General features: G+C 57.4%; 2 protein-coding genes across 13 annotated transcripts in view; one reads left to right on the top strand and one right to left on the bottom strand.

Annotated features, from left to right (window-relative positions):
* RBFOX3 (RNA binding fox-1 homolog 3) overlaps window positions 1-25304 on the bottom strand; it is a 137629-nt gene that overhangs the window by 50205 nt on the left and 62120 nt on the right. For 9 of the 12 annotated variants that reach the window (XM_061479832.1, XM_061479833.1, XM_061479835.1 and 6 more), the window contains exon 2: window positions 23216-23332. The gene's annotated coding sequence lies outside the window, so the exon portion shown is untranslated. Of the gene's footprint in view, window positions 1-16392; window positions 16450-23215; window positions 23333-25304 lie in introns of those variants that run through there. The other 3 variants (XM_061479844.1, XM_061479838.1, XM_061479841.1) reach the window with 3 other exon arrangements.
* ARL16 (ADP ribosylation factor like GTPase 16) overlaps window positions 1-25304 on the top strand; it is a 252529-nt gene that overhangs the window by 199558 nt on the left and 27667 nt on the right. The window lies entirely within an intron of this gene.

Genomic DNA, 25304 nt, shown 5'->3' with positions numbered 1-25304 from the left:
AAATCCACAACTCCGGCGGTGGGATTTCCACCCAGGCAGGGATGGATTACGGCACCTCAGCTTGGCAGCAGCAATAATCCCCTGCCTTATCGGTGCAAGTAGCTGTTGGTGAAGAGCTGGAGCTCGTGGGGACCCTGGCGCTGCCCACCCCGGCTCGAGCAGTGGGAGGAAAGCTCCTGCCCTGCCGGAGGGTGCCAATCCTGCAGCAAACCCACTGCACCAAACCCAGCACCAACAAAGACCCTTCTCACACCACCACAGCACTGTATGTCAGGGCTTTACCCCCGGGAGAGCTGGGCTGGCAGGGCAAGGGGACGGAGCTGCCTCCGGCACTGATGCATGAAGCAGTTAAACCTCAGCTCAAAGTCATCGTCGACTGAGCCCGTTTGCTGCACAGACCCCCCTGCCCCTGCGCTCCCGTCACGCCTGCCGGGCTCTTCCCCTCCCTGCTCCTCATCCCTCCGTCCCCAGCGCGCCTCATCTCCGCGCTGGTCCGTAACCCCCGGCCCAGCCTGCCCCATTACTGCGAACACGCAGGGCACCAGCACAGCAGAAGGATTTAATTGCATGTCAAAATTAAATCTCTTTTGATGAAGAACAATTCAACTATGGCTCTGCCTAATCAAATTAACAAAGTCGTTTTTGATTTTCAATTATCTTCTTCGCTAGAACACTTTATCCGTGCTCCTGTGATACGACTGACAAGCCCCGACTAACAATCGAGGGTGTTTTTGTGCTTCAGCAACATGGGGTGAACACCAGAGCCTCCCTGGCCTGTCCCTGCCCCTCTGCGCCAAGAAACAATGGGAGCAAACACACAAGGTTAAAGAACTCCACCAGAGCCCACAGCTGGGGATGAACCAGCTCCTCTCCTCAGGGAGCTTCCTGTGCTCCTCCCAAGCAGACCCCACGGATCTTCAGGAGAAGCAGACAGGACCCGGCCCTGGGACCCCAGGAAGGGGCATATCCTGCACCCACCAGTGCCAGCAGGACCAGGAACACACCCTGGCGCTGGATCTGCTCTGAGCTCCCTGCAGCTGGAGGGACATTAAGCTGTGATGGCAGGACCAAAGGTATTAAAAGATGCTAATTTAATTAAAAGAACATGGCAATGGCTAAGTGAGCAAGCAGAGAACACTCACTGGTAACAAGGGCACAAGTGCAAGAGCAGAGGGGTGCAGGGGCGCTGGCTGAGCTTCCCCTTGCATGAAGATGGGTTCAAGGCCCATCTCGCCTCCCCATCCAACTCAGATGCTCAGTGCATGCAGGCAAGTGCAAAAGACTCTTCTCCTGGATTATCCTCCAACTCACAGCCTTCTCCCACCACAGCAGGCATCAGGGAGCCTCAGGCAGTTCTTCCTCCTCATCCCTAGCACCGTTTCTGCTCCCAAACATGGACTACAGCATCTCTTCCTACTGCAAGATCTCTGGGGCAGGGAATGGATTGTTACTGGCACCTTCCACTGCATTAAAACAGCAGCTGAGCAGTGATCTACCTTCTCCCCACAGTGCTGGAGGGGAAGGTGGGAGCTGCAGTCCCATGGGTATTGCCTCTGGAGATGGGCACCCCGACGTGGATGCAGCTCCCATTGTCCTGTTCACAGAGAGATGCAAGTACACTGCTCCTCCAGAACATCCACTGCTTCCAAAGGGAAGATTAGAGTCCCTCTTCCTGGATGAAGGGATGGGCTCCCATTCCCGAGGCTCTGCGCTTCCAATCCCTTTTGTGCCTTTTCCAAAGAGGGGCTGATCACATCCTGGCAGATGTGGGGAGCAGACGCCTAATGGAGGCCATCTGCCACGTTTCACAGGGAAAATTATTCAGACTCACTAGGACTTTAATTTAATCAGCTGGCACTGAAGTGGGCACCGGGCTTTCATGTGAGCAGGTGTGAGCACAAACCAGCAAAGGCGCCTTTCATCCCGCTCCTGAGCCCACGGAACGGGAGCGAACGGTGCTCCACCGGCGCTGAGCACCCGTGGAAAGGCACAACTTGTTCTGCTACCAAGGAGTGCTTCCACCCGGGAAGCTCCTTGAGTGGCCCCAGCACCTGGGAACCACAGTGAGCAGGGAAGATCACTGAGACAGCATGAGACCAGATGGGGCACTGGTTACAGTGGAGGGAGGCTGCTGGCCTCGCCTGTGGGCGAGCTCCTGCCATGGAGTAAAAAGGGGAAATGGCACAAGTGGAACATGGCACAGGAGGGGAGACAAGGACAGAGGTCCTGGAAATGGTTCATTAACGCCCTCATTTGGTCCCTGTAAGCAGAACCCACCTGCCCTGCAGAGAAGGGCAAATCCTCCAGTGACCTCCAGCCAGTCTGGTGCGGAGGAAAAGTCTTCTTGACCCCAAACCCAGGGCACCTTTACACCCAAGCCAGTAATTATGTCTTATCACACAAATACAGGCATTAACCATGCCTCTCCCATCAATTATATGGCTTTCTCACGACCATTGCATGTCCCGACTCAGCTAAACCACATTTTATCAAGTGACAGCCCCACAGAGACACAGCTCCTGCCATATCAGCCCCTTCCCTCTACCAACTTCCATGGCTCTCCAGCTGCATGTTCCTATCAACACTAGCTTGGTACTTGATGTACTTCAGCTACCACAGCGGTCCCACAGCATCCCATCATATTCCCTGCATGACATCATGGGATTGCCTGTCTGCACAGCACATGCCCTGAGCTGGGCTGAGCTCCCAGCAGGATGAAACAATCCCAGGTTCTTCCATCCCTGAGGCTACCAGGAAGCTTCACTCACCTGCCTGCTTAGGACCCTTCCAAGAGGCCATCGTCCAGCTTAGCTGGAAAAACCCATGGAGCTCAAATGCAGGGAAGGGAACAGGGATAACCTGGCAGCTGCTCACATTTAGTTTGCACCTTCTTTGCTAGTGAGGAAGGAAACAAACGACCTGTGAAGGGAATGGAGCGCAGTGATTCATTACCCCTGATGTGTGATGATGGCTTAATTATTTTTCTAACTGGGGAGAGACGCTTTCTGACAGCAGGTGCAAATTAATTCTCCACTGTTTTAAGGAGTGATCGGCCCAGGACAAGCACAAAACTGGAAAACCTAATTAAATTGGGAGCTGGGTGGAATAAATGGAGCAGGGAGTTTGTTTGCACGGTGCTGATGGGTGTTAACAATTGCTGGTGAAGGCACCAGGGCACCCAGCAGGGAACTGGAGGTGTCTTAGAGGCTCCATGAGCCCGGCCAGGCTTTGACCATTCTGGGCAAGAGACATCATGGAAGTCACAACACATCCCACTGCTGCACTGAAAGGGAAAGCCAGGGCTCTCCCGAAGGAAAGGCATCCAGTGCTCCGATGTGCTGCGCGGAGGAGGATGCATTAGCACGCTGCCAGACAGATGTGCAGTACCAGGGATCCCAAATCCCTCTGGGATCCGCATCCCTTGAGGGCCACACAGCACCCAGGTACGGAGCCAGCACCCACTCAGGTGATGAGAGCAGGCAAAGTGCCTGTCCCCTTCCTGCGCAACCCGAGCGGGTCAGACATCGGAGGAGTCTGTGCCGGGCTTGCACAGCTCCGGCCCAGGCTTCCAGAAGCAGGAGCGGAGCCCCCGCGGCTCTTCCCAGCCCGGCGCCGGCAGCGCCGGGCTCCAACGCTGCCCATTCCTTCAGAGCGAGAAATATCCAACACCTGAAGGGTTTTGCCACGGGGGGGAGCAGCCCAGGACCGACGGAATATCCTGAGCTCTGTGATCAGGGAGGAAAGAGTTTATGTGGAGCAGTTGCCATGGAAACACTATTTATACTTCCCTGCAGCCCCACATCCCGGCTCTCCCGGCCACCGCTCGGGCTGGGGTCTCCATCACCCCCTTCCTCCGCTTGTGCTGCGGCCCCCAGGGTCTGGAGCCCCTCTGCAACTGCCAGCACCATTCCGGAGGGCTCCCCCATCGTAGAATCATGGAGTGCTTTCGGTTGGAAGGGACCTTAAAGCTTATCCTGATCCTGTCAGACAAGCCCACGGTAGAGATCGCTGCTCCCCAGCCTCTGCAGCATCCAAGTCCCAGCTCAGCTGATGCAAAGCTAAAAACAGGGGAGATGAGCAGCTTCAGGAGGTCAAAAGGGTGTCCAGGTCTCCCTGCTCATTCTCCCACACAGGGATGCTGCTGCTGGAGGAGCTCACAGCAGCTCATTGGACCCCAGCACATGGGGACCCTCCTGCCTGCAGCCTGCCCTGCCAGTCCCCCCCACACACTCCAGCAACACTGGAAGAAAGAGCCCTAATTGCTTTTTGTTTTTCTGCTTCTCCCATCATTAAATCCCTTCTTCATCCCTAATAGTTTGGGATTATATGAAGGTTAATATGTTTCAGGTTCCACACAAGTACAGCTAATTAACAAACAGTCCCCTCAATTCCCTTTAATGCCTACACATGTAATGCAATCACTGCAATTACCTGCTTCCCAAAGCCATTACAAACCACAGAAAATTAGCTGGAACAGGTGATGAAAACCTTCTTTTATTGGTTCATAAAAAGAGCCGGGCTCCAGGCAGCAGCTCCCCACCACGCAGCTGGAAGGGGCCAGCACCCTGCCCCACATCCCTGCAGCCCTGAGCTTCACCTTCCCTTGGATCCTTAAGCCCAGACTCGCTGCCTCAGAACCTCACCTTCTACCACTGAAGGCGAGTCTGTAACTAAAGCAAATCCCACCCAGGTGCTGGCAGAACCCCAGGGAAGGGAGCAGAGCTCTGCCTCTGAGGACATCCTCATGTATTTGGTCACACAGGTGAGAGCAGAGCCAAAGCCAGACCTGGCTCAGGGTCCTCGAGGCTGGCACATTTGTCACCATCCCGAGGGATGCACAGCTAAATCCTGGCATGGGGAAAGGGAGAGAGCTGTTCACCATCCACCCTGGAAGGAAAAGGGGAGGAAACATAAAAATCAAGTACTAGGAGAGCTCCTATCTGCCTCCCCATCATTCCAGATGAAGAGCATCCCCCATAGAGTGCAGGAGGGACCATGAATGAGCCCCGCAGCCCTCACTGAGCCAGGGCCAGTGCTCCCTGCCGAGAGATGCGCTGCTCCTGCAGCAGTTAAAGCACCTCCTATCTGCCCTCAGGAGCCACAGAGGGTGAGACCCAGCATCAAGGAATGCAGCGAGCTCCCAGCAAATTGCTCCACTGCTCCATTAGCCCTTGTAAAAACCCTGCACCTATCCGGAGAGTTTCAATTTCCAGCTACTGGGTCTCATTGTGCCTGCGCCTGCCTGATGAAAGAGCTCTCTAATAACCAGCATCTCCTCTCCTCCGTAACAGAGGATGCTCCGTTATTTACACTGCAGCAGCGATACGTGCCCCTCTCCAGAGCCTGCCACAGACCCCAGCTGGGCACGGGGCTGCTCCCAGCACAGCCACAGCCTTCCCAAGGGATCCACACCACAGCTTGTGCTCACTCCAGGCAGGGTCTCTGTGCCAGCAGGTCCATGTACCAGCCATGGGGGTCGTCACTCAGCTGCAGAAGGCAGCTGTAACCTGAACATCTTGCACTGGGCTTTCACAGACCTTTATCTGTGCCACGCAGGCACCAGAACCATGCACAGTGAGGATACTGCAGGTGAGGGAGAGATGTCAGCTCTTGAGGTCCTGCCCATCACACCAGCCTCTCCACAACCACATCTGATCATCTGAGCATCCTCCTGGAGTGCCCAGAGCACCCTCCAGTGATGGGCCTCCCATGCCTCAGCTGCTTATACATGTAAATTGGGAACAGCCTCACAGCACAGGAGGAAAATCACTGTAAACAAAATTGCTGTTGCTGTGGAAACCATTAAAAATAGATTCCCCACGCTCCCCCTTTTGTGCTGGGTATTATACAGCTGGGTTCCTTCATTCCACATTATTATTACTTTTTAATTATGAATAATTTCCTCCCTTCTATAGGAAGATGGAGCAGAAAACAGAACTTTCCAAACAAGGGGCCTTTAGGATATGTTTCAATATGCAAATGAAGGCAAACATGCATTCTGTACTGTTTACGCCACAGGGTAAAAGCTTTCTGCATTAACCCTTCCCATGCCACATTTCCATTTCTTTCCCTTCCCTTAGGATAGTTGGGCTGCCCTTGGTCCTGCAGGCGCCTGGTTCAAGGATGAAGGCACAGAGCAGCAGAACAGGGTGAGGCCTCATCCCCAGTTGATGGTGTGATGCTCTCGGGACACAGACCAGCCACAGCTGAGCTACTTGCCCAAGTCTTTGGTCACCGTGTGTCAGATGCTCTTGGGGAGCATCTTTGTGAAGCAGGGAACTGCTTTACCTTCACAGGAGCAGCCCTCAGTGCTCTGAAATGTTAAGACCAGCACAACTTCTGCTGCCTCAGCCCGATACAGAGCAACCTTCAACCATCAACAGAGCATCACAAGCAAGGAAAGGAAAAACGCTGCCCCATGGGGGCGAGTCCCCGTCTCACCGAAAAGTGGCAGAAGTCCCACCTAACTCCACTGTCCTATGGCACCCCCACTGACACAGGATTTGGTCTCCGAGCAAAGATTTAAAATCATTTGGGAAAGCGTGTACCTCAGAAGATGGTCCCGCTCCAGAACCTGACTCAGTCGCTATTTGCGGCCCAAGCCAGCAGGAGAGGATGCTCCTCCATTGGGAACACGGTCAGGCACCAGCACCGTGCCGGGTGCCAGCTGAGGGCCTGGCAGCACCTCAGCTCCTGCCCGGCCTCCAGCAAGCGGGCACCTCCATCCTGGCACACGGAAGGCTCCCGAGCAGGCAGCCCCGGCCCACGGCCATTGCTTCCCTGGCTCCGCACACGTTTCACGTTGCCACAGAGGAGCAGATGGATGGTCCTGGGAATGCTCCCAACGCACGCTGAGCCAATGTCCTACCTGCTCTGAGAACGTGCTGCCCAGGCTCGCGATGCTGCCCAACACAGGGCTGCGGGACAGGCATCTGCCTGCCCATCCATTCTGACCTGGGTCAAGATAAGGAACTGCACAAGCGGCACTGATGCACCAAGGACACCCCAATGTAATTTAATTCCCCATAAGGTAACCAGGTCCCTCGATACAGGAGCAAAACCACTGTTGACTTCAGAAAGTTTGGGTAGCCCATAGCACAGCACTTCTAAGTAAAGCAGAGCAGCACAGTGTAGGCAGAAGCATGACAGCACAGGATCAAAAAATGGGTACAAGTCCCACAAACTGGCCTTTGGAGTGTCTGATTCCATGACCGAGACCAGAAAGTTTTCTTGGGTTTGCTGCATATCCCAAACCAGAACAGGGCTGGAGTGGAGAAGGCAGAAGATGCCCTGCAGCATCCAGGTGAGGGGCAGCCTTCTGGGGAGAGGAGGAGTATTTATTTATTGTGGAGCCTCCCCCCCATGACAAGAGTGAGCATATCCTGGTATGCTACATGGAAAAAAGGCCAACACCATGCTGAGATTACAGTTTATTACAGCTCAGGGCTGGGAGGGCCATTAAACCCTGGGAGAGCAGTGGGCTGACCATGGCCATGCTCTAATCCCATGTTCACTCAAGCTACCACCTCCCTACCAGACAGATATCCGTGTTTGATCCAGAGATGTCAAGCAACGGAGAATCCCCACAGGCTTAAACTGCTCCAGTGGTTAATTACCTTCCCCGATAAAAATATGCGCTTCATTTCTAGTCAAAATTTGTCTAGCTGGAGCTTTCAGTGCCTGGATCTTGTTATGTCTTTTCTGTGCTAAATTAGAGCGCTCTGTACCCACACAGATCTCTTGATCACAGCCCAGAACCGACCTACGTCGCAAAGCCACCTCTTAAACTTCTCTTGGATGAAAAGTTCAACCTACTTAAGCAGTATCTCCCACAGCAGAGCACATATTCTGACTCTGAACCACTTCTGCAGCTCTTTCCTGCATTTCGCATCCCACCAGTGTTTTTCCAGCACAGACACCAAGAGTGGTCTCAGCACCCTGGTGACACTGCCAGCACTCCCACTGCACAACTATGGGAAGCTTCTCAACCAAGAGATCAGCAGGCTGCAGCCACACTGATGCGGGTAAGGGATGCTCAGCGTCCTGCCCTGGTGCTGGGAGCAAGGAAGGCAGCCATGGGGAGTAGCTGCCCTCCCTCTGCTCCTGCCAGCTTGTTTTCCAAGCAGGACAGTCCCCAGTCCCCTTTGCCCTGCCAGCGAGCTGTGCCTGAGCCAAGGGGACAGATGAAGCCGGTGCCCCCCCAGCACCGCTTCCTCCAGGCTCAGCGGGTCCAAGTCACAGGTTTGTCACCACTGATCCGGGCAGGAGCAAAGCTCCAAGAGCCTGACAAACGCCTCCAGAGCTTGTGGTGGGGTGAGCAACCAGAACAGGGGACACCCCAAACAGCAGCCAGAGCCCAGGGGCACCCAACTTTCTGCCAGCCCCCCGGGTGCCCCCTCAAAAGGCCACAGAGCAGCAGGAGCCTCTGCTCCCCACCCAGAGCTCCACAGTGCCCGAGAGCCCCTGCACAAGCCGGAATGGACCCACGCCACAAGGCTGACAGCATGGAAGCACCATGGGGAGCAGCACGGAGCTGCAGGAAATGCTGACGGGGAAAGCAAGTGAGAGGCAAAGCCTTCACTGACCCACACTCGAGGAACAGCCCAGCAAACCGGGCGCACACCGGGACCAGCTTCTGCAAACGACCCCTCAACTAAACCAAACCCAGTGCAGCCCCTGGCCCGAAGCTGGGAGAGGAGATAACCCAGGGGATCACGGGGAATACTCACAGGCTCCTGTCAGCACATCCATCTGCGCCAGTCAGACCAGCACCAGCGAGGGAGGGAGAGAGGAAAGGTCTGCACTGGGGAGACGGCGATGCTCAGAACCCCCCAAAATCCAGCCGCGCAGCGCCCCCCGGGGCACAGCTTCCCGAGCTCTCCTCAGGCAAGGTCCTGCTCCAGCCACAACTGCATCCTTATTTAATTCCCAGCAATTACACTCACATTCTGCTAGACAAATAGATTTTACAAGCCCTCAGTTAAATGGGGATAATTACGGCTGCCTGCACCAGGGGACAGCCCTGCCCGGGCTCAGGAGGAAGAATCACATCCCGCTCCCACTAATGCTGTAAATTAGCGAGAAGCATCCCAATGGCAGCAGAGTAATTACCAGCTCCTGCGTCCCCCCTTCCTGTGGGCTGCTGCTCCCCCCACTCTGCATCTTCCTCCCTCGCAGTACGTGTGTGTTTTCAGGCATATGCTGCTGTTAATGGGGCTTCTGTCACTTCAGCTGCTGGCAGAGATTATTTTATCTCGGGAACCCTTTCCCAGTGCCAGAGCACAGGCTTTCAGCTCTAAATCATCCACAGGGGAACTCACAGGTGCGGGGGAACAGAGGATGAAAGCATCAAATTTTTGGTAGCTCTGGTTGTGCTTTGTGCCACGAAGGACCCAACAGCGACAGGCAGAGGGGAACAAAGGGGGACCCAATGGGACAAGCCCCTGGGAACACACCCAAGCCCAGCAGGCAGAGAGGAGTCAATGGGGAGGGAGGAAGGATGGGGCACAACCACCCCAACAAGAGCAGAGAACATCATTTGGTCCCCGACTAGCACCAGGGAGGAGCTGGGAGAGCCTTGGGGCAGGGAACAGGCTCCAGCCTCACCAGGACACCCAACAGCAAGCACCAACTACACTGCACAGCCTGCAGAAGGACCTTAAATGCGGCTGCTGCTTAATAGCCAGCTAAACCAGAGCACGAGGCAGGAAGGAAAATAAAAACACCATTAAGAGACTAAAACAAGAACAAAATTCCCTCCACGATCCCACTAACCTTTTCCAGCTCCTCTCCATGCTGCTGCACTTGCTGAGTAGAGCAGAGCTCCCCCCCTCCTTCGTGGCTCTTATAGGGCAGAGCCCTCATTGCTCCAACCACCCGCAGATGTGTCAGATGAAGGAGAAGCCTCCTGCAGCAACGAGGGAAGCCCCATCACAGGCTGCTGCCAGCGTTCCCTGCCGGGGCTGTCAGGGGCTCTCCCGTGGTCCCAAGCCCCTCGGAAGGGGCAGGTATTGCTGCAGCGGGCAATGCCAGGGGCTCCCACACGTGTCCCTGGCAGGGATGTGCTGGGGACAGTCCCCACCAGCAGCATGACCACGAGTGGGCTGCACTGCATGGGGTCTCTGCTCCTCTCTCCCCACCTGCAGTCTCTGCAGCACAATAAAGATAAATATGCAAACCAGGATGAAAGGGCCCCATTTTTCACAGCAGCTCCGTGACCCCTCAGAGAGCTCCAAAACTCAGGGGACAGAGTCAGTGTCTCCCCACTGCTCCCCAACTTGTGAGCTCTCCTCAGCACTTGGGCACTCACTAAGATGCTTTAGAGCCTGGGTTGAGCAGGGCTTAGGCTGGGAGTGCCAGGAGGCAGACGGTGCACTTCATTACAGCAGGTCAACACAGAGGGGAGGGGAGCAGAGGTGAAGGTGAGCGCTGCTCCCATGCTGAGCACTGGCTGCTGGAGCCCCACATGAGAAATCACAGTCACGGCGATGAGCGAGCACACAGCCCCCCTGACATCGCATCCCTGCTCACATCCTGCCCACAGCCCCTGCTCCAGATCCACGTGATGAACCCAGGAATATCCTGCTCTGGGCAGGAGGGCCAAGCACCAGGCTCCAAGCACCGGTGCCGAAGCACTGCCAACACCCTGAGGAGAGGGGGCACCGCTCCACGGCTGGCATGATGGTCAGCGGCATAAGGATGCTCTGCAAGGCTCCTGCCAGGGAAAGCTCATGCACTTTACCACTGCTGAGAAGCTTCTGTGTTCCTGAAATACCATCTTCCCCTGGGCAACTTCATATGTGAATCTTGGGACTTGCTGGAGCATTAAACCGACATCTAGGTCACAGTAAGGAATAGCTCAACGCCTCCAGGAAAAAGGGTTTTCCTTTCATGTCCTGGTGCCTCCCCCAGCAGCTCGATGCCCAGCCTCGGAGCGAGCACTTAACAGAGGTGACCACTTCCAGCCTAGCGTGAAGAGGCTGTGGGGGTGGCAAAGGGATTAAAAACACTTCTGAGACCTGGTCTGGAGATAGGCTGCCATGGCTGGAGCCCTCTCGCCCCTCCTACATGGGAATGGGGGATGAGAGGCAGGGGTTTGTCTGATGAAGTGTCCTGTGGCTGCACAGCAGGAGCAGGGCATGACAGATCATAGGGATAAAACAGGAGAAGGGTGACGAGCCATTGGCAGAAACCAGCTGTAAGCCTGGGAGCTGGTGGCGCTGGAGATGGGTTGGCTGGGCTTCAGGGGAGTGAGCAGCAGAGAGAAGAGGGTGATAACAAGAGCTGTGAGGGGTGCCTGATCCTGCATCCCAGCTGATGTGGAGGCCTCGCTGTCAGGGAGACAGAGTGGGATCAAAGTGCATCATTGATTTTTAATAACAGCAGGTAACACTCTGGGAACCCAGCACTCGGCCCCAGTTTCTCTTCCCTGGTCACCTCATCTTGCTCCACTCAGTGGCACTGCCCTGGGGCTGAGAATTCAGCACAGATCCTGCTCCCACGGGATCACTGATGCGGGACTGCTGTCTGCCCCATTCTCCTTCACCGATCCCTGGTGGATAGTTGCAGGACCAGGATCCATCACAGGATTCACATGGTCCCTGCAGGGCTGGAACAGAACACCTGCAGTTCACCACAGAGGAGAAGGGGCAGAGGGGCCGGGTTGGGGCACGTGTCAGGATGATGGGCGCAGGATGCGCACCCTGACGGTTCCATCGACTTAGCTACTTCTTATGAGAAATCTGTTCCGAGCCTTTGCTCTCCCCGGCTGCTGTCACCTCAACAGATGCCAGGCCAGGAAGAATAATCATCCCGGCAGGAGCCTTTGAACCAGAGCGAGCGGCTTCCCAGGGAGGGGGACAGGAGGTGGGAGAAAACTCATATTTGCAGGAGCTCTGGAGCACTCAGAGCTGCCCCAGCCTGACACGGGGAGATTCGCTCGTGCCCTCCTCTCCCTCCCTGGGGGGAAATTGCCTCGTTCAGATGTGCCGGTGAAGCACAGCTTTGGACAGGGGACGGGAGGTGCACATACATTATCACTGTGCTTGCAGGCGCCGACCAGCCACGTCTGGGAGTGCTGGCTCACAGGCTGCCCCGGCTGAGTGGAGCATCACCGTGCTGCTACCCAGCACTTCTTCACTGTGGCATTTAGAGGACTTCTCCTTCCCTTTGGGAAATGAAAAACTAAGAACCTTCATTAATCTTACTGAGGCAGCAGAGATCCTTTCCCCAGCAGGACAAGCTAGACGTCTGGCACTTGATAAACCGCAGCCATGTGCAAACCCCATCCCCATCTCCTGCAGAAGAGCCTGCCCTGAGCTCCTGCCTCCCTGCAACATCTCTGTGCTCTCCCAGCACCCACAAGCTGCCGATGGGTACAGATTGGGTCCGCCATCACCATCCCTTTCCATGTACATCTGCATCTGCCCATGGAGCACACAGCCCACATCTGCCCAAAGGGCAGCTATGGCAGCAGTGCAGCTCTGGGGACCGGCGCAGGCAAAGAGCCAGAACAGACACAGATGTGGTGGAAGGAGAAAGCCAGGTTTCATCAGGCCTCACGTCTGACACATCCCGCTCCGGAGCACATCTCACCCCCAGCCTGTAACACCGGGAGCACCGGAGCACCCGGGGGGGGGAAGGCTGTGGCACGGGGGCACCACAGGCTGCACCATGGCACAGGTCACCGCTGCCAGACAGGCAGGGACGGGCACGTCTGCAGGATCCAGGGACAGTCCGGACTGCACCACGGGATCTGACCCCTGCACCGGGGCGCTGGGCATCAGCACCGGAGGCAGCGGGACAGGCAGGAGAGGCCAGGACAGGTTCCCGGAGTGCGGCAAAGCCCCGGGGGGAGCAGATGTGGGGATTCCCGAGGCTGGGAGTGCCAGACCTGCCCTCCCGCCTGCTCCTCCCGCGAGGAGCTGCTGCTTCGGGATGAGTCATCGCGGGGAGACGGGTTCTATTTAAAGGAAGTATTCGCAGAAAATTGAGTTTTAATAACAGGGCATCAAACGGGGAGAAAACACCGAACTTCCAAGCGGAGCTAAGTTTCCCTGAGTTAATTTACACAGCACATTCACTGCTCGAAGGAATGAAAACCACAGAGAGCTCCTCTCCCTGACAAAGTAGCGAAGGAGCCATCTCCTGCTCCCGTTGTGCCCGAGCATCTCCTGGCCATAGAGAGCCGGAGTCGGGACCGGTCACCCTGGCCATGGCTACGGCTGGGAGCGAAGCTCTGGGCTCAGAGCCGCGCCGCTGCCGCTCCTGCGCTCCCAGGAGCCTTCGGGCGGAGTTCAGCCGGTGGGAGGGCGGGAGGAGACAGCGCGGAGCTCGCTTAAAAATAGATCAAACCCTCCGCTACGGAGCCATCTTATTAGAGCAGCTCAAGCTGCCGGGCTGGTGACACCCATGGAACACGCCGTCGGCTCCCCAGATGAACTTGAAAAGCAAGCGAGGGGAAGCGGCAGCAAAGCAGGCTTGTTCCCCAGCACAAAAAAAGGAGCGGGGAGAAGCCCCTCGCCCCGTCCCCAGCCCACATCTGGTCTGAACTCGCTCGCACCAGGGTGAGTCTCTGGGTTGCCCAAAGCTGCCCAATGTCCAGCAGCCCCTCTGCCGGCTCCTCTGCCCAACACGATAGCTCCCACAGTACCCTTACCTCATCACACACCCTGCCTGGCTCTGGCCAGAGCCAGAATCCCATTTAGAGGGGTGAGAGAAGCGCCTTCAGGTTTCTCACTGCTGCAGCAGATCCTCGCTCCTGGTCCTGCTGCCCCAGAGCCTTTCCCATGAGCATCCATGGCTCAGAGATGCTGCCAAGTCCCAAACCTCACGTGGACACACAAAGAACATGGACAAACAAAGCAAATCCAATCCCATGTCTCTGAACTCACACCGGAGCTCCCCAGTATGCCAGGCTGCCGGATGTGGCTGCAGGAACTGCTGGGTCCCGGGTGCAGCCCCCAGCCAGCTCCCGGCACAGCCGGAGCAGCCTCTGGCAATGGCAGCGGATGAACCTTTCCAGCCTGGTCCCAAATCAATCCATCACCTGATGGCAGGCTCTGCTCCCTGCCAGCGCTTGGCTCCCAGGGGAAACGGCTGGGCCAGAATTTCAGAAGCAATCAGTAACGGGGGTCACCTTTCCCTGGGTGCAGATCCAGGCGCGCTCCCTGTGTTCCCTCTGGGCACGCTACAGCTGACTTTGTTTTTAAAAGGAAAACTGGGACATGGGACCAGGAAACGAAAAAACAAACACAGAAATGCCTCAGAATCAAACGTCCCAGAGAGCTCTCTGGAGAGGAGGAAAAGACTTTTAATGTAAGTCACCTTTTGTCATTTAATCACCACCCCTCTTGCTGCCAGCAGCCCAGTGGTACGGACCGGTAATGGCCACCCAGTGGGAAATCTGGCCTAGGGAATGCTTGGTCCCACTGGAGAGCAGGTCTCTGTTCTGGATGACCAGCATCAGAAGTTTCCATCCCCTGGTCCCATTTGCAAAAGTCGGGTCCCTTCCCTCCGGAGCAGCTACAGCAGCTGGAGGAATGCCAGGGTCTTCTCAGAGGAACATTAATGATGCCCAGGGAAGAGCTGGTCATGTGTCATGGGGACAATCTGGTGCCAGGCAAAGTGCTCCATGGCCCCAGCCCCATGCAGATCCCTCCTGGCCCTACCAGACCAAGGTAGGACCATCATCCACCACCAGTCTGCCCTGGCTGGTGGGACACGGTGAGCATCGGGGATGGAGTGGCTGGTCCAGCCCTGCATGGCTGGGGGCACAACCGAGTGCTCTCAAGAGCCTCGCAGCTTCCTCCCGCAGCCAGGGGCACGCAGCAGCCTCCTCCTCCCAGGGAACATCACCCAAATGATGGAACTGCAACAGACAGAAGAGGGCAGCAGCATGGGGCCAGAAATAGCTGGGACATGCTATGGATGGGGAGCTGTCCCAGGAAGGACAAATCCCAAAGGAAGCAGTGGGGAATGTCACACGTTGGTGAGCCAGGAATGTGCAAGAGCTGTGGGAGCCGTCCCCTGCCTGCACCAGTGATCAGCATCTCTGCCCGGCCCCGCACGCAGCACCCCAGCCCTGCTGGCTCCCCAGAGCCTCACATCACCTCAGGATGCCCCCAGGCTGCACCAGCACAGTCCCGCCGCTGGGCACAAGTTAAGGGAAACCCCTCCAATTTCTATTTCCTTCCAGTACCTTTCCAAGCTGACCCGTCCTTTGGGAAGAACAAACTCCTCCATCTACCTGGCTACCTCCCTGGTGCAGTCTTGCTCCCAGCATCTTGCCCCAGTGGGATGCCCCGAGCTTTCCGGGATGAGCAAAGGGAATCACTAATTCCTCCAGACCGGCCTCGCCTTGTCCCTGGGGCACTCCTGAGAGGAGTCAGCACCGACACAGGAGTAGTTTGCAAACCACATCGCTGAGCTCTTCAGCATTTTGACTTTTCGCCTCTCCCCTGATGGGTTCATGACTTCCTGCAGGAATCTTTCCATGCCTTTACAGCAGTTTGGAGCTTATAGTACTTGGCATCGCCTGCTCCTCTCTGGCAGCCCAGCATCACCAGGCACCAACCTCCTGCCACATAAAGGGCCTGGCACAGACACAGCACAGGGAACACCCTGGCTCAGAGGAACACATCTTGAGTCCATCTAAATAACACAACAGCAAACAGCAGTACATCTGCACGGGAAAGCTGCCTCCAAGGGCAACCACATCAGGACCTGAGAGGCTGCAGCCTTCAGCTGTGAGGCCAGCAGAGCTTTATTTAATGTAGCAGGAATCAAGTCCTCAGCAAGGGGAAGAAAGCTCCCAGCGAACAGACCCAGAGCAGAGCAAATAACCCGAGTGAGGAAGGGGGGAGGCAGCCGCAGCACAGGGCCCCTGTGCTGACAGCACGGGGCAGAGGAGATGCTGCAGCAAACAGGGAAAGGTTCATTAGTTATGTAAATACAAAGATAATACAAAAACAAGCGAGGCTGCTCCACAGCACGGATGAGTAGAGATAAAAGTAACCGAGGTGCTGCCTGCAAACCGACTGAGCAATTAGCTTCAGCTTTCAGGAGGGATGTGATTAACCCGCTGCCGACTGCAGGCTGCGTTACGCAGCGCAGGAACAGAAACCGGAGCTACGGGCTCCAAAGCAGGGGCAAATCCCCAAACATCCAAGGAGCTCAAATCAGAGGAACAAGGAAACCCACCAGAACCAGCCCAACCCTCAGCCCAACCACAGACGTGTCACGCTGCGATGGGCCATGGCCCCGAAAAGAGCAGTACAGGGCCAAGGGGCACAGAGACACCCACCCCCAGACCCTCCCAGCACACAGAACAGAAGCTCAGGGAGAAACAAGGTGGAAAGAGGTGACAGGCAGTAAGATGTGACATTGCCTTACCACATGCAGCTCATGCCAGGGTCACTTGGTATCTTCCTTCAGATAAGGGCAATGCGAGCGGCTCAGCCAGCAGCACCCCCCCAGCGGGAGCATTGGCTGGGGGGGAGCCAGCAGAGCCCGAGACCGCAGCGACCGAACTGCCCCGAGTTCAAAACACTGCACATAAGGACTACACGCAAATATCTGCTCTAACCTGGAAAAACACACAGAGAAACATCGAGGTACATTACTCAGTTACAAGCTGACTATGAGTCACCAGCTCCTGCATCTGTGAAAAGCAAGGGTGTTTCTGGGCTGCCTGCAGAGAGATTTCCAGGAGGAAGAGGCAGCAGCGATGCTCGGCTGGGGCCGGGGCCTGCAAGAGGGATTGGGATGGAGCAGAGCTGCTCCAGAGTGAGCAGGAGGACGGAGGGGCTCGTCCAAGCTCAGCCAAGGCTTCTTCTCTATGAATATGCAAGAAGCAGATATTGGAGAGGATCTGCTCAAGCTAAAGGACAATGTTGGCACAAGTATAAATGGGTGGAAAAGGCTCCAAATAAAGGGAGGCAGAAGGAAATCGGGAGGTTTCTGTGCACAGGGAGCGACAGGCACCATCTGGGTGCTTGATGAGGAAAGGGGCTGTGGCTTGGACCGCCTGGACAGCAGGGACCAGGCCCAGGGGTCTGGGCCTCTTCCTATATCACACCTTTAAACTGCTTTTAAATGGTATGGGGATGTTTCCCCATTTCAATTACTGGAGCTAAGCGATGCCCACATCTGAGCAGCGCCTTCCCTACAGAGCAGCAGAGACCAAGAAGAGGTGGGGGTTCACCCATGGGCACCCACCACCACCACACCAGAGCCCTTTTCCACTGCATCCCTGGAACACCGCTGGCCAGGCACCCTGCTCCACGCACCACCCAAATCCCTTCCCTAACTCCATGCAGAAATCCAGGCTGCTAATCAGATGGAAAGTCTCCATCCCATAATAAACAGAGCGTACTATTTATAAACCTGAAAACGTCTTTATTATTATTATTTTCCCCCAGAAAAGCCAGCAGCCCCCCCCGGCACGGCTGTTACACACACCCTGCCGAGGACTCGCGGGTCCGCGGCGCCGGTGTCACCTCCGCAGGCAGTGCCCAGCGGAGCAGATGGCGGTGTGGGCGTTAGGTACCAGCCTCCTGGCAATCCGAACATCTGTTACCGTTAGAAAATGCTAATTGCCATCAATCAGGACAGCACCTACCCACATTTACATGCGAGCACAAAAAAATTACGTCTAAATTTCTCCGAGTACAACACTTGCTGCATGTTAAGTAACCGGAGCTGCTCAGATGCTGCAAGGCAGCCTGGCACTGGTGGCTGCGGGCAATGCACCGCATCTGAGCACCCAGCAGCACCCTTCTTCCCCAGCAGAAGGAAGGTGCCTGCCAAGGACCCGGCAGAGCCCATCCCTGGGGCAGAGCCCCCCGAGTGCAGGCACCCAAGGGAGGCAGTCCCTGTTCCTGCTGCAGGTGCCGCAGGGTGCATGTATCTGTTACTGTGCGTCGCTCCCCTCTCACCTGCAACACACCAGACCCACAGAGAGCATTTTGCCCTCAGCTCACTCCCTCTGGTGACTGCAGAGCACCTTTGGGCCCCACACCCCAACTGTGGGTCTTAGGTGGACCCATGAGATCCCTGTATCCCCACTGCTGCTCCCCTCTGCCCGCCACATTGGGAGAGGCTGCAGAGCAGCAACTGCCTACCCCACTCAGCCTGGGCAAGGCACCAGCCAGGCCACCAGCATCTTGCTCCATCACCATGGACCACTTGAATCCGCTGGGAATTGCCTGGCCCTGGCTGGTCCTGGTGGTCCAGCTATAAGAATATGAGACTCTTCATCCCCAAGACACACAGGAACCATAATAGCCCCACCATGGTTTATCAGTTTCCATTATAAGAATTGTAGGGAAAGATTTGCAGGAGCCCACATGGGTGTCGCTGTGAGCCTGTAGGGAACACAGCCTGGCATCCCATGCGCCTGGTCCCACAGCAGCCATTGGGCTCCAAGGCTGAGATGTGACAGCACTTGTAGCATCTTCCCTTGGAGGTAAAGGGAGGCACCAGGGCACCAGCTGCCAAAGTGAGAGGCAAATCCTGTTTTGAGCAGCAATTCCCATTTTGCAGCAGCAGAGGCACAAATCTGGAATAGCAGCCTGGAAGGCAAAGCTGAAGCAGAGGAGCACAAACCCAAGAAACCCAGAGCATGGTGATACCCCAGCCGCAGCCCCCTCCGCAGCGGCACCAGGGGATGCGCTGGCAGCCGGTGCTCCTCACCCCACAGCACTGCGGGGCCCCCACCACCCGCACAGCATGGAGCTGTGCATGAATGCAAATGATGCTCCGGGCTGGTGCCAAGATCTCCTTGTTCCTTCCCCAATTTAGGACACCTCTTGGTGCTGCAGCATTCCCGTAGCCGGGAGGCAGTTGCAAGGGTGTCCCCCCCATGCAGGGGACACAGACCTTCAGGCACCATCCCTGCTGATTTTGGGGGTCAGTGGACTGGGGGGGGGGGGGGGGGCACACCTTCCATCCCTGTCCTTTGGGCTCTGCACCTCACCAGTGCCCAGTGCACTTGCCAAGTTCAGCCCCATGGCCATGACCCAGCTCCATGCCGGTGGTGCCACCACGCACCCTGTACCCAGGGCTGCCCCACGCCTGGCCCAGCCACGCTGACTGCAGGTGCCGCTGCTGCGGCTACTGCAGGGAATTCAGGCTCTTCCCAAAGAGGAGCAAGTGGAGCAAGGAGGAGCGAAATCGCTGCTGAGGTGAAGGAGACAGGGGCATGGGATGGAGAAGCTGTGAGGGAGCATCAGAAGAGCCTCACCAGACACACTGCACTCCTCCCATGGCCAAGGGGCGTGGGGGACCACAGTGCACATCCAATTTCCTCGCAGCCATTCCACATGGTCATGGGGCTTCGGCTCCAGTCCCTGGCTCACCCCACAGCCCTCCCCGGTCCTGGCTCCCTGACAAACTCCCACCGGCATGAGCAGGTTGCAGCACCGCTGCTCGCTTCCCGCAGCTCCACCATTAGTCAGCAGCCAAGGGAATCACTCAGAGATACAAGGTCACTCATAAACACCATCTGTCCGAGAACCGCTCCTCGCCCTGGGGAGAGCAGGAGGGAAATTACTGCAACACACCAGAGGCCACCGTCCCTCTCCACTGCCCCTGCTCCATACCAGCCTACGGATGAGGGCACTGCAGCATCCCCACCCTGGGGACCTCTGCCCCTTGCACTGGCAAGGCAGCCCCACTGGGGCAGCCTCCACGTCACCACAGCCCCCAGAGCCTCCAGGAGCAGACGGGAAAGCCTCCCAAAGCAGGGGCTGCAAGGTGGGGGGTTTGGTGCTGAGGAGCATGGGGAGGCCACGGCTATAAATACAACCACCCCCAGCAGGCAAACACGCCAGGGCTGCCAAGATAAAGCGCGCTCACCCCAGCCAAGAGCCAGCTGCAGGTCACCACCCATGTGAAGGCAAGTGAAGAGGAACGCACCGGGCAAGCAGCACACGAACAGTGGCTGGGCAGAGGCCACCATTACCTCCAATGCAATAGTGAGGATACAACCTACCTTGCACAGGAGGGACCAGCCACAGGAGCACCCTGACAGCCTCCAGGAGCCGCCTGCTCTCAGCTCGCTCCCTCCAGCACCACCCAGGGACTATTTATGGGGAGCTGAAGTCACTTGCACTTGGGCTCTGAAGTCACACTCGTCTCTTGTTCTATTTCTCCTGCTCTTCAAACTGTCACAGCACGGGTGCTATCTTTACCGAGGCAGTTGTCCCACACACACTGTGTCCCAGATGCACTTGGGTCGCTGCTCACAGCCAGGCGCTTTCCCAGCACCGGTTTCTCACCAGGAAGCGTGGCACGGCCACGGCACGGGGCTGCCAGCACCGGCTGGGCACCGAGCGAGGGACTGACTCACCCCCCAGCCCAGCCAGCAGGTGAGTATTTCACTGGAGCTCATTTGCAAGCTTAATAACGGGGAGCACGTCCAAAGTGCTCGAGTGGTGCTTGGGGTGCCTCTACTGAGGGGGCAGCCACAGTGTCCAGCCAATCCCCTCGGCAGGGAGCATCCCAGCGGCTACTCCTCACATCCGAGATGCTCCCGGCCCCTGATGGCAGAGGTGGGCATCACCCTCCGGGGTCACCCACCGAGTGCCCGCATCTCTGTGGCCCCAGGGTCCCGCGGGCCGGTCCTGGTGGTACCGCAGCAAGCTCCGTGGTGATGAGATCCTTCCCATATGGGAGCAGCCAGCAGAGCTGCCAGCTCCCGGCTCCAGCGCTTGCTGCTACATCTGGAAACTCTTCTCACCCTTAATTGTGCTTAATGCTTTAACACGCGGAGTGACTAATAAGACAGTAATTGGGCGGCGTTAGCAGCGAGAGCCGAGGGGGGAGCGGGGCTGGCAGTGCCCTCGGAGCCCTGCTGCCGGCGCGCTGCAAGCACCGCAAATCCCGGCAAACCGCGGCGCTTTTCCCTTCCCGGCCCTTCCCCGGGCGCTGGCAAACCCGCCTCCAGCACGGGCAGAGCAAAGAGCTGCGGATGTCAGCTCTGCTCATGGCCGCCTGCGCCACGGGAGCAAGGGAGGAGACGCAAGGTCCTCCCCACACCGGGCACCACGGCACGGGCTCCGACTTCCGCTGCTCACGGCAGCAATGCGAGAGAAGCGATGAACAGCTCAGCCGCTCCCGGTGATTTATGGCTGTGGGGAGCTGGGGCAGAGCACAGCTGCCCCCATGATGCACCCGTGCCCCAGGGAACTGTGGGGTGACCCCCCCCCCGATCCTGGGGCAGTCCCCTGAGGGCTCATGTTGCTGCTGGACCTGCCTGTGCCCCTGCTGCCAGCCCTGTGCCCACTGAGCTGCTCCACAGCGGGAAATAGGCACAAATCTCGTTACACACTGGCTGAGCCTCCCCGGGCGTGTTTTCTATAAATCTCCCGGAATTTATTATACGATAACTAGCCTGGAAAAGCTAAATTAAATCCACCGCCAAGAAACTGGCTTTCGAGTGTGACCTAATTTACTCGCTGGGAGAGGAGGGAGGGAGCGGGGATCCCGGTGCCAGCCGTTCCCAGGATGACCTCCCGGTGCAGCCGCACACCCCCCGTCCTCCTTCTCCTCGCTGTGACTTTGGGGACGGAGCTGCGCAGCCTTTCATGTCTGAGCGGATCTCGCACTCCCACTCGCTGGAACAAAAGCGCCTCGAGGGCTCCCCTGTCAGATGTTTCTCCATTGCTCAGCTTCAAGCCTCCCTTTATGGAGCACTCTCCTCCCGGGCAGGCTCCAGCAGGTTTGGGGATGATGGGGAGAGTGGCTGCAGGGGCTCCGCATTGATGCGTTCCTCCAGGCTGCTCCCACCACCCCAATGAGCCTCATGCATGGCACTGACACCAGCATTTGCAGCTCATGGCCGGCAACCCAAAGCCTTCATGCATGGCCCCAGTGAAGGAGGTGACTCTCAGGAAGGGAGGTTTCAGGGCAGAGCAGAAAGCAGCAGGGAAGAAATCTGCCTGGGGAAGAGGCTCTGGTCTGAGCACAAGTGAACCCAGCTCTGCTCTGGCTCCCAGAGCGGGTCCTGGCTGCAACAGCTGCAAATTCCCAGGATGGGAACTCATCTCCTGTGCAGGGACACAACAAACATCACCGCTGGGGTAAAAACCGACTGCAAACCCCCACAAACAGCAGCACAGCCCCAGCCCCATGACCAGTGCACTGCAAGGTCCCAGGAGAGGCACCCATGGCTCCTGCTCTGCATGGGGCACCCGTGACAGACCAGCTCTGGTGCACCATGGAGCTGTGGGCAGCCTTGCACGGACCCTTGTCCCACAGCCCCATGCTTCTCCCCCCCCAGCAGAGGCTGGGCAGGACCAGGCATCGCCCTCGTGCTGCCACCCCTGTCCACTGCTGGGCTCAGATCTCTGTGCAGGCAATGCGGGCAGCACAGGGCAGCACAGGCTGGGCCCGTGGTGAGGGCGATGTGGGCAGAGCGAGCCCGCGGTGCTCCGGCAGACCCGGGGGTGGGCTCGGGCTGGCACATGGGCTCGTGCTGTTGTTCTGGAACGGAGTGCACTGGCACAGCGGCATGTGGGAAGCTTGCATAATAGTGCCAGCCCACACTACGCCTGCTCCTTCCCAGTATGATCAGCCCCTCGCTTTCATGAGCAATAACATCCACCCAAAGTTTTCTAAAAGACAAGGGAAAAAAGCTTCAAGGTGATACACAGAGCTCAGCTGCCTTTGCTGCCTTCAAACTGATTAATGCAGCTGGGGAAATCCATCTGCACAGCCTCTTTGCAGAGGCTTCTCTAATCCCCCTCTTGGGACGACCTCTGCCCTGCCGAGGGATGAGGATGCTCAAAATCTCGCTCCCTATTTGAAGATTCCTGAGCACGCTCTTGGGACCAGGGCAGAGGAGAGCAGCTCTGCAAGGCAGGGACGTGCGTCTCCCCAGCACCAGGACCCTGCCACTGCCCCACTGGCAGCCCTATGGAGCAGAAGGAGCTCAGCCCACAGGGCAGGATTAGAATCTCCCATTCCCATCCCATGAGGAGCAGAACAGCCGTGGCTTCTCCCTGTGATGCCCCTTTCACCAGTCGTCTCACGGAGCCTGAGCCTTGGGCACTTGTGCCTCTATGGGTGGGTATGGGGTCTGTACTCAGTGCCAGTGCAAAGCTGAACCGGGGGCTGCTGCAGCAGGCACAGCCTATGGGAAGCAGCAGATTCATCCTCCACCGAAAACCATTCCCAGGCCCCCCCCCCCCCCTCCCCAGTGGGAGCCACGTACCTGGAGGCCACGAGCAGGAACCTGGTGCTGTGGTCGCAAGCAGGAGCTCACACTCGCCTTTGCCCCTCGGAGCTGTCTGGAAGAGCCTTTGGGGTCTCACAGCAGCAGTTCCTTGGCCTGAAAGAGAGAGGGAGAGGCTCCAGCCCTGGCCCTGTGTGGGCACCGCTGCTGCTAACGGAGGAGGACGCTCTGAACACCAGGGATGGCTTCCAGGCGCTGCTTCTTTAGCAGCACCAATCATCTCACGCTGGAGAGAGCTTTGGAGAGTGGCCCCATTGCCCACCATGCACAAAGGCACCCTGGCAGCAGGACCCTGCCCACCACAAAGCCCCCACAGAGGGGGAATCACATCCAGCCCCGGGGAACAGCTGCAAGGGGTGCACGGAGGGTCCCCAGCAGGACCATGTCCCAGTCTCTGCACTGATGCAGGATGCTGAGGCTGGTTCTGCTTCCCCAGGGAGCCTCAGCAGAGCACATGGAATGGATACAAGGAAATGCAAAGGCTTCTTCCTAAGGGAAAAATACCCCTCCCTGTCGCCACCAGAGCCTCCTCCTCGGCATCCTGCAGTCCCACATCACACTCAGCAGGTCTGAGTTGTTTTTCCCTGACCCAGGTTGAACAGGAGATAATTTAACAGCTTGTCCCCCCAGGCAGCCCATCCATCCATCCATTCATCCATCCATCATGGCACCGACAGCAACATCCACCCCACAAACCTCGCCAGGCAGCCCCTGCCTGCCGGGAATTCCTATGCCTGCACTGCACAGCAGGAAGGGCTCGGCGCGCTGGGAGCGAGATTTATCCCCTCAGCAGAATAGGGGGCAGAGGCCGGGAGATAAGTCACAGCAAAGCTGCAGGAGCGTCTCTCAAGGTCCTCCAAGGTTGGCTCATTAAAAAGCGAGGAGAAGAGGAAAGGAAAGAAAAATGCCCGCAGTGGTGTGGCTCACGGATCATCCTCCTGCCTCCAATGAGCCGAAACCGAGAGGGAAACAGAAATGGAGCTGGGATCCCCTGGGCTGGCTCTGCAGCAATCCCCAGAGGCAGTCACCGGCATTCCCCAGTCATCCATCCCAGCAACATCCCAACAAATGCAGCAGCATGTGCCTGAACAGGGATGCCTGTTCCCAGCAGAGCAGGAGCGTGGCAGCCCTGGGGGCAGTCAGAAGGGGCAGGAGAGATGGAAAGCAGCTGATGGCAGCCCACAGGCTCTTGGATGCTGACCCGGGGGCGGGGGGGATGAGGAAGAAGACGGGCAGAGGGATCTCAAACACAGCACAGAACTGCCCCTGCAGTCTCGCAGCCCCCTGGGAGGCCTTGGCCAGTGCTGCTGGGCTTGCTCCATCAGCACGAAACACGGGCAGGCGCCTGCCACCACTTTGGAGACAGACCACAGAGAACCCCCAGAGAACGGTTTAACAGCACAGGAGCTCCCCAAACTTGCTGGAATTCCTCTTCTGCCTCATTAGTCCTGCTCATCCGGCTCTGCTCCTGATTAGCATGCAGAGCTTGAGCACAGCTCAGCAGTGGGGAGCTCCAGCTCCCCAGCCCCACCACCCCAACACTGGGGTGTCCCCTTCAACACTGGCCTGTCCCAGCCCAATCCCACGGGGTTCCTCCCCAACACCTTATTTCCAACACAAACTCATTCAGCCGCAGCTTCCAGGCTGTCATTGCAGGGTTTACCCAAGACCAAAATAACCCCCCCCCGTGCACAAGCAGCGAGGGCAGGACACGATCAACACAGGGAAAACCCAGCGGCATCCCTCAAACAAGCTGAGCACAGTCATGTTTTTTCAGCACCTTCTATTTTCAAAAGCAAACCCACGGGTGTGCAGAGGGACGATGGAGCTGACGCATTCCCCACCGCGGCAGGGACATGTTCCCCCCGCAAACGAGCAGTCCAGCCCCAGGAGGGGAGCGGAAGCGGATTGTGGAGCCCCACAGGGCATCTCCCCAAGAACCACCAGGCTTTTACCACACAATAAAACACTGCGATTACATCTGCAAGCCAGCCCCAGGAAGGCTAAGAGGTTTTATCAAAGCCAGCAGCACCCCAGGGAGGAGATGGAAAGATGCAGCTGCCCGCAG

This window comes from Pezoporus flaviventris, unplaced genomic scaffold (genome assembly GCF_033815535.1).
Source record: "Pezoporus flaviventris isolate CSIRO_AGI_PZ_B2104156 unplaced genomic scaffold, CSIRO_AGI_Pfla_v1 ptg000158l, whole genome shotgun sequence".
NCBI lineage: Eukaryota > Metazoa > Chordata > Aves > Psittaciformes > Psittacidae > Pezoporus > Pezoporus flaviventris.
The sequence above is the reverse complement of the archived record's forward strand: the minus strand, read 5'-3'. Positions and strand labels throughout refer to the sequence as shown.